Genomic DNA, 9,776 nt, shown 5'->3' on the forward strand with positions numbered 1-9,776 from the left:
ACTCATAGGTATAAGGTCTCACAAGTGTGGTTACCTGAAGAAGGGGGTGGGTGAGGGAGAATTGGGTAAAGGGCTCAAAATATAGGATAACACCCCAGGCGGTGTGGCTCAGGGGTCGAGTGTCAACCCATGAACCAGGAGGTCTGCAGTTCGATGCCCGGTCAGGACACATGCCTGGGTTTTGGAATCGATCCCCAGGAGGGGGTGTGCAGGAGGCAGCCCATCAATAACTTTCTCTCATCACTGATTTTTCTCTCTCGCCCTCCTTCCCTCCCTCCCTCTCTGTGAAATCAATAAAAACACATTAAAATATATATATACAGTCAAAGGTGGTTAAGCATACAACTGAATATACAGATACCAAGTTATGATGAAAAGTACCTGGCAATTACGTGATGTTAGGAACCAAAGTTACCTCCGAAACTTTAATCTCTTAAAAAGCTCCAATAAATGAATTGCAGGTAACCTGCAGAGAAGGAAACGTCCAAGCGACTTGTGACTTATCAAGGACACTGGCTGCCGCAGTGATACGGAGCTTTCAGGTTTCAGGGAGATGATGGCATCTAACAAAGTCATAACTTCAGGGATGCTTGACCTCCTTCCAGTCAAAAGAAGAAGAAAAAGTTGCCTAACGTAAAAAATTACAGGTACTAGTTAACTCCTATGCCTAAGTCCAAATTCAGATGTTGAAAACCCATAGCCCTAAATAAAAATTTATTCACTCTCTCTAGTTTTTCAGCATTGTGCCTAGAAGAGGAAGGTAAGAGAAATGGAAATAGGCATCAAGGATGAAAAAATAACGCAAATTAACCTTTGTCAGTGAAAAATACTGCCTCAGGAAAAGGCTACGAACCATAAGACTGATTGCTCAAACCGTATGTCCTCTGGCCACCAGGCCAGTGTCAAGAAACAGCCTGAGAAACGAACAAACCTGAGTTGAGCAATGGGAACGAAAGAGACAAAGTTATGGGATCAGGAAGACTGCTCTCTGACGAGGAGCAGCCCCAAATGGCTTCAATGCCTTTAGTATATAGTAAGTGACAATTGGTAATGAGGTGAGGGTGATACAAAGTATCGCCTTCAAGGCTGCATAAACACTCTTTCAGAGGTAAACTCCCTGCCTCCCGCGTGAGCCCAGACCGTGGTAATTTCTTTATCTCCGCTCCTCATGGGAACTTGTGGGGAGGGTTGAGTCCTTGACTTCAAACCCTCAGGTGACATGGGCCATGTCCGGACACGTCACCAGCTCCCAACAGGCCGGGGAAAGGGCTGCTTTACTTTCCCTTCTTGTCCAGGATCGGGAGGGTGAGGCAGTAATTCTAGCTAAAAAACAGAATGACTAACTGCAAGAGTAAAACTAAAATAACTATGAACACCTGGCAGTGATGAACTGGCACCAAAGGTACGAGGCATGTCTTCCCTCCAGTCTCTGCAAGCAGACACTCTCAGGTGACTGAGGGTCTCCCTCATGATGTGCAAGGGCCTCAGAGGGACTCTAGAATACAATTGTAACTAGGCTTTGGCCCGTCTGGGGAGTGCATATAAGGTTTGGTCGCCCAGCATTTCGGTCCTCAGGGTTGTTTTAGACAGCCTGTGAGAGAAACCGAGGCACGTAAACTGAGCGAGGGTGACCATCAGGCTTCGCAGCCTCTGAGCACCTCCTCCACAAGCAGCACACTCTGACCCACCACGTTGATCCCCAAGGATTCGGCTCGCAGCCGTGACCCTCGAACCCACACTCTCACCGTATAATCCTATCACCCATGTGTTGTTACGATTTAATAGGCCTCACCTGGCCAACTGGTCTGTTTAACCTACACTTTCGCTGGTCTCTATGCTCCCGGAACACTGTTGCATTTGTCCCTCAGTTAAAAAACTGGACAGGAACCGTTAGACAGGAATCACTTTCTAGGACAGGAAATGGAGCCTCCTCTTCTTACCTGTGCCCTAGTGACATTGTAGGGAACATCGCTGGGCTAGCTCTTTATTTTTAATATATTTTTATTGATTTCAAAGAGAGGAAGGGAGAGGAAGAGAGAGCTAGAAACGTCAATGATGAGTCAGTGATCGGCTGCCTCCTGCACACCCCCTGCTGGGGATCAAGCCTGGAACCGGGACATGTGCCCTGACAGGGAATGTAACCTCGATCTCCTGGATCCTAGGTCGATGCTCAACCACAGAGCCACGCTGGCAGGACTCGGCTAGCTCTTTAAATTGGCAGCTAATAACTTGTATCTGGAGGTGGTGAATGCCGAAGTCTTTGCAGGAAAACAATAAAGCCAGTCGTCCTCAACACTGTGGCTTGAAGGACAAGGTTAACTGTGGTCTCTTTCCTCCCTGCATCTTTTCATAGCTATGGAGTTCCCTCTCTCTCCTTCCCTCCCTCTCTCTCTCTCCCTCTCCCTCTCCCTCCCTCCCTCTCCCTCTCTCTCCCTCTCCCTCCCCCTCTCTCCCTCCCTCCCTCTCTCTCCCCCTCACCCTCTCTCTCCCTCCCTCCCTCTCTCTCCCCCTCCCCCTCTCTTCCTCTCCCTCTCTCTCTCTCTCTCTCCCTCTCCTCCCCCTCCCCCTCTCTTTCTCCCTCCCTCCCTCCCTCTCTCTCCCCCCTCTCCCTCCCCGTCTCCCTCTCCCTCTCTCTCTCCCTCCCTCTCTCTCTCCCCCCTCCCCCTCCCCTCCCCTCTCCCTCTCTCTCCCTCCCTCTCTCTCCCCCTCCCCCTCCCCCTCTCTCCCTCTCCCTCTCTGTCTCTCTCTCTCCCTCTCCCTCTCCCTCCCCCTCTCTCCCTCCCTCTCTCTCTCCCCCCTCCCCTCTCCCTCTCTCTCTCTCCCCCTCCCCCTCTCTCTCTCTCCCTCTCCCTCCCCCTCTCTCTCTCCCTCTCCCTCTCCCTCCCCCTCTCTCTCTCTCCCTCTCCCTCTCCCTCTCCTCTCTCTCCCTCCCTCCCTCTCTCTCTCTCTAACCCCTCTCCCTCCCCCTCCCCTCTCCCTCTCTCTCTCCCTCCCTCCCTCCCTCTCTCTCTCTCTCTACCCCTCACCCTCTCTCCCCTCTCCTCTCCCTCTCCCTCCCCCTCTCTCTCCCCCTCCCCCTCTCTCTCCCTCCCTCCCTCTCTCTCTCTACCCCTCTCCCTCCCCCTCCCCTCTCCCTCTCTCTCTCCCTCCCTCTCTCTCTCCCTCCCCCTCCCTCTCTCCCTCTCTCTCCCCCTCCCCCTCCCCCTCTCCCCCTCCCGCTCCCCCTCTCCCCCTCCCCCTCTCCCTCTCTCTCTCTCCCTCCCTCTCTCTCTCTCTCCCCCTCCCCCTGCCCCTCTCCCTTCCCTCTCTCCCTCTCTCTCTGCAGACTGCCACACTGTGCAGGCATGGGTGGAGTATTTAAGAGCCATTAGGCACTCGCCACTCCCGCAACAGGATGAGTTGGTCATGGACCAGGGAAGTTTGCAGTAGGGACCTCGGTGACTGCAAGACAACGTCCATACACCCAGGAACACTGTGAAATCACACAAGGCCCTTCCCCACAGATTTTCCCTATTAGGTCACTAGTTCCAATGGAGACAGAGTTTGTTGGGTTGTTGTTTTTTAATATGTATCTTTCTTGATTTCAAAGAGAGGAAGGGAGAGGGAGAGGGAGAGATAGAAACATCAAGGATGACAGACAGTCACTGATCGGCTGCCTCCTGCACACCCCTGACTGGGGATCGAGCCTGCAACCCGGGCATGTGCCCTGAACCAGGAAGCAAACTGTGATCTCCTGGATCCTAGGTCGACGCTCAACCTCTGAGCCACACCCAGCCAGGCTGGGGAGAGAGATCTTTGCCCTTTGGCTGGAAGGATGTTCTTTTCTTCACTTTCTCTTCCTTCCTTTGTGTCTGTAGTTAAACTCAGATGAACTTCTTTGAGCTTCTTGAAATCCTCAATGTAGCGCTAAGGGTTAAGGGTTGAGAGACCCTAGGCTACAGGTAAGGGTCAAGAAAATTAAGAACAGGGGAAAGAATAGATGGCTGTTCTTTAACGTTCACGTTTCTGTTGGAGTTGCTTTGTGAGGGTCTCAACAGGACATGATGCTAGATAAATGAGAGCCCAAAATATTCTGACTTGGAAAATGAGGGACACTTGGCGGTTTCTAACCTTCCTAGACAAGGCCCACAGGGCTCACCCCCGGGGCCGGAGGTGCTGTCTCTGGCTGGCTGCCCAGCTCACGTGCAGGGAGTATGCCCACCCTCCCTGCGACTGGGCATCTGGGGCTGCTGGGAGGTCTGCCCTCAGGGCACCAGGAAAGCTCCACATCCCCTGTCCCCCTGGGCGAAAGGGACCCTGCCCTGCTGTGGTTCTCAGGCCACAGGACTACTGCCCGGACAGCCCAGAGACTAGCAGGGACGCCTCTGACTCTCGGCTGGGAATTTACGTCCTCCGCAGATGGGAGCCAGTCCACAGTGTCTGCAGATACCCCATTGGGGTGACATGCCCCTGGGGGTGAAATGTGACGAGTCCCTCAAGCTTTGGTTTTATCTGTGTGTGTTTTTTTATCTTTATTGTTGAAAGTATTAGAAATGTCCCTTTTTCCCATTTACCCCTCGCGCCCGCTCCCTTCCCCTCTCCAGCCTTCCCCTCACTATGGCCGGTCCCTCACGGGCACGGACACTATGGCCGGTCCCTCACGGGCACGGACACTATGGCCGGTCCCTCACGGGCACGGACACTATGGCCGGTCCCTCACGGGCACGGACACTATGGCCGGTCCCTCACGGGCACGGACACTATGGCCGGTCCCTCACGGGCACGGACACTATGGCCGGTCCCTCACGGGCACGGACACTATGGCCGGTCCCTCACGGGCACGGACACTATGGCCGGTCCCTCACGGGCACGGACACTATGGCCGGTCCCTCACGGGCACGGACACTATGGCCGGTCCCTCACGGGCACGGACACTATGGCCGGTCCCTCACGGGCACGGACACTATGGCCGGTCCCTCACGGGCACGGACACTATGGCCGGTCCCTCACGGGCACGGACACTATGGCCGGTCCCTCACGGGCACGGACACTATGGCCGGTCCCTCACGGGCACGGACACTATGGCCGGTCCCTCACGGGCACGGACACTATGGTCGGTCCCTCACGGGCACGGACACTATGGTCGGTCCCTCACGGGCACGGACACTATGGTCGGTCCCTCACGGGCATGGACACTGTGGTCGGTCATGGGCATAAACACCTGCAAGGTCATTGGTGACTCTCTTCCCTCCTCCCTCTTCCCTCTGAAACCCGTCGGTCTGACGCTTTATTTCTGACGCCTTTTTGGACCTGCCTTAGTTAAACATAACTATTACTCACGATGCCACTTCGAGATTTAAAGTTCTCCCAGAGACTCTCCTACTATATTATTTCACCTGTTCTTTGACTATTTGAGCCCCACGCACTGTTCTGTCCAAGACTTGTCTGGGAGGATGTGCTGACAGTCCCCCGGGTGCAGCGCAGCCTTCACCACACACGACCTGGGTACTGTTCATCCTGAAAGGGGGCTGACAAGGGAGGGCGCCCACGGGCCCAGGAGAAAGTCCGCGGCCTGAGCACAGTCTGGCGGCAGGAAGGCCGGGTCCGCCCTCAGGACCTGCGGGCGCTCGGCTCTCCCAGCTCCTGCGGCGCCCGCGCCTCACCCACGCGGGGGAAACTAGCGGGAGAAACCGCCCGCCGCCGAAGGCTTCTTGACAGGCACTCGCAGGCCCCAGAGCAGCCAATCACCGCGCGGTGGGGCGGGTCCTTCCACAGGATGCGAAGACCCGCCCACCAGGCGCTAGCCCAAGATCCTGACCGTGACTGACACACAGGCTCCATGCTACGCCCCGCCCTTTCAGCTTCTTCTGACCACCCATTGGCCCGCAGGGCCCTGTGATCGCAGCACTGATTGGTGGCTTTGCCTGACGCCTCTATAAGGCGGGAACCTAGCCCCGGGCGCCCTCACTCCTCCTGAGGGCAGGTAGCGCGAGGGGCTCAGAGAGGGCGCTCGGCCAGAGTGGGCAGCGCAGCAGGAGAGCCGGGACACTGACAGGAAAATGGGGACCTTGCTGTACGAAACCCTTAGCCCGAGGCCTTCGAATTCCAGCCCAAGACCCTAGATGCATCTCCTCCTGAGATGCTCCAAGTCCTCTCAGCATTGAAGGACCCCAAGTCTCCTCACCCAGATAAACACTAAACCCCCCAATGCTCACATCCCCAGACACCCTGAAAACCCCATTCCCCTCAGCCGGGGGCACTCTAAATACAGCCCAGAAAGACCAAACCTCCCACAACTCAAACCCTAAATACCCCCATCCTGGGAACTCAATGTCAGGAAGCCTGAAACCCCTTAATGAGAGACCCCAAATCTCCTCACCCTCAGAGGTCCCAAATCCTGTCACCCCGAACATTCTAAATGTCCTTGACCAGAAAAACCCCAGATCTTGTCCAAGTCTCCTCAGGCTGAGAAGTCCCTGCCCCTTGGAGACTGCGCCTCATTATGCGCAGATTTTTCTAGAATGTCCAGGTGGAATTCCCTCCATTGTCGCCGGCACAGCCCCTCCTAGCTGTCAGCGCGCCTCCAGCCTCGACCCTCAGGACCTCCAGACCCCAACTTTCCCCTCAGGGCCCCTCAGGACCCCACGGTCACCCCCCAGGCCCCTCACACACCCCGCGGCGCCCCCCAGGGCCCCTCAGAGGCCCCTGCTGAGCCCCCCAGGGCCCCTCAGGACCCCCACGGTCACCCCCCAGGCCCCTCACCCACCCCTGACCCGCCTCCCCAGGGCCCCCCAGGGCCCCTCAGACGCCCCGGCTGAGCCCCCCAGGGCCCCTCAGAGGCCCATGAGACAGCGAGGCGGGAGCTGCGGGAGCGAGTCTGCTTCCACCGGCGGGTCTGCATGGCCGCGTCCCCGTCCCAGCCGTGCCCTGGTCGCAGCTGGGTCCCACGTCTTCCCCTCTGGACGCCCTGCCCGACGGGGAGACGGGCTGTCACCCTCTCAGCACCTCCTCGTTCCACAGGCACCTTGGCCTCGGGCTCAGGGACTCGGGGTCGCAGCACCATGAACCCCGACAGGTGCTCGCAGGGGAGCCCTGAGGAAGAAGGGGGAGAGCGGGGTGGAAACCCAAGGTGGGAGCTGGGGGTCCGCGGGGAGCCGGGGAGCAGGGCTGGGTGCCCCTCTCTGCGCATGGGCAGCGCGGAGGCCGGGAGAGCCCCCCAGGGGTCAGGGCGGGGTCAGGTCACGGCGGGGGCACGAGCGCCAGAGCGGCTCAGGAGCCGGGACGCGACGGGCGGGGCGGGGGACAGAGCGCTTCGTCCCGGCCCCGCAGAGGCCACAGAGGCCTGGCTGCTCCCCGCGCGAGGCGGCGCGAAGGCCCCGCTGCGAGTTCTCCCGCAGGAGTGAGTTGTCGACGGAATCTGTTATCGTCTCCAGGCCAGAGCCGCTCTCAGAGACATTTCCGTCTACTTCCCCCGGGAAGAGCGGGCACAGGTGGGAGACGGCAGAACGCGGTGCGGGAACGTGAAGAGGAGCCACGAGGGGCTCCCAGCCTAGGGGACGGCGGTGCTGGGCCGGGGGACCCGGGACACGGCGCACGGGGCTCTCTCCTCAGGCGCTCTGCCTGCAGCGCCCTCCCGGGTGGGCACCAGTCCCGGGGATGCTGCTCCTGCGTCAGTGCAGGGCTCGCGCTGGCCGCGCAGAGCTCTCAGCACCTGGTTCTGGACTCTCCGTCCCACCCCCTCCCCTCCCCCCCCATCGCATCCCATCCCCACCGGCTTGCTGGCCTTTGTTCCTCCTTCAAACTCTTCACTTTCAGGACCAAGGTTTTGTTTCCTTCCCGGTCTCAGAGCCCCTCGACCAGCTGTCATGTGTCACCGCAGGCAGGCCACCAAACCCCAGGCGGAGGACCCTGAGGACCCTGGTGAGGAGAGGACCCCGAGGCACAAGGTGAGGGGCCTGGAGAACTCAGAGGTGCCCTCCCGGAATGGACCTGGGTTTAGGTCAGGCTGCATCTCAGGAGTTACCAAGGGAACTGTGTTTGCTTGTTCAGCAAACAAGCAAGATGCAGAACTGTTATACAGTAAGGGGCTATTCATATAAACTCTTTAAATGGGTAAAAGAATTATATGTTTTTATTGTCGACACTATTACAGAGGCCCCCATTCCAATATATAGTTATATATGTTGAAAGCACACCCACGCCTTTCTGCCCCCCCCTTCTTCCCCCACAGCCTACGTCTCCTAAACACTAAAGGACCCCAGGAGGTTTGCATGAGCATCAGCAGCTTGTTCCTGGATAACCCCCTGAACCTGCCTCCAAGGCCCTTTCTCTGTGAATTGACAATGGGCCAAAGCAGCCCCGCCTAGGCTGATTGCTTTCCTATAACAATGAGCCAAAGCAGCCCAGACTAGGCTCTCCTGCTGCTTCTTCTGTCCTAAGCCCTTCCTTGTTTCACTGTGCCCATCTTTAATAAACATACTCTCAAAATAAAAATAAATAGATAGCCCTGGCTGGGTGGGCCAGTCAGTTGGAGCATCCTCCCCTACACCAAAAAGATTGCAGGTTCGATCCTGGGTCAGGGCACAAACCTAGGTTTTGTGTTCGATCCCCAATAGGGGTGCATGCTGATCAATGTTTCTCATATCAGTGTTCCTCTCTCTCTCCCCCTCCTTCCTCTCTCTCTAAAATAAATAAAAACATATCCTTGGTTGAAGATTAAAAAACAATAATAATAACCCTGACCATTTGCTCAGTGGTTAGAGCATCAGCCATGGACTGAAGGGTCCCAGGTTTGATTCCAGCCAAGGGCAGGTACCTTGCTTCCAGGCTTGATCGCAGGCCCCAGTCAGGGTGCGTGCAGGAGGCAACCAATCAATGTGTCCCTCCCACATAGATGTTTCTCTCTCTCTCCTTTCCACTCTCTCTGAAAAGCAATGGAAATAATATCCCCAGGTGAGGATTAAAAAACAACAATAATAATAGACACAGCGTGGAGGTGCAAGAGGGTATAGGGGGGATAAATGGTGATGGAAACAATAAAAGAAAGAAAGAAGAATAAATATATATTTATAGATAATTAATAAGCATTAAGTATATAAAATACAAAAGTGAGTAAGAACTAACTAATTCAGAACAGCTGTCATCACAGAGGAGGAAGACCTGGCTGCCTATTAGCTTGCATAGGGACATATGAGAAAAATTAATAATCATGGTGATTAAGGGGGTTGGGCTGTGGGCCTGGGTAGAGAGTAGTTCATCACTTAATCAGGCCTTGATGTTTGCCATGGCATCATTCTGTCAACTTTCATGAAAGTGTGGTCAGTAGAGTCGTCCCGCTTTCACGGGTCTGGGGTTTAAACACCTGAAGTCAAGATATTATCTCTAACTTACCCAAAACTCTGTGTCTATGGCCAACAGCCCTGAGTCTTTGTTCCTAAGACTGTGTGATGCTTACCAGAATCTAATGATTAACAAAGGGGGTGGACAGCCAGTACATGCAAAGGTGGAAGGACAAGAAAGGAATGAGGCAAAGTAGTCACGGTGCCATTGGACTGGACAAGGCCAGTGTGAATCAAGAAGACAGAAAGGAGAAACAGAGTTTGTGAATGGTTATGTGGCTTTTATTACATTTCTGTCATGAATAGGCCAATTTTTTACATAAACGTAATAGATAACTTATAAACATAGGAGGAAGCAGAGATGATGCTTTGTCTTTTTTTTTTTTTTTTTTTAACATTCTAAAATAAATGATGTCCCCAATAGAATCATAATGAAACCTCAGAAAACATTTTCCAGTT

This window comes from Miniopterus natalensis, chromosome 10 (assembly GCF_054644295.1).
Source record: "Miniopterus natalensis isolate mMinNat1 chromosome 10, mMinNat1.hap1, whole genome shotgun sequence".
Classification (NCBI taxonomy): domain Eukaryota; kingdom Metazoa; phylum Chordata; class Mammalia; order Chiroptera; family Miniopteridae; genus Miniopterus; species Miniopterus natalensis.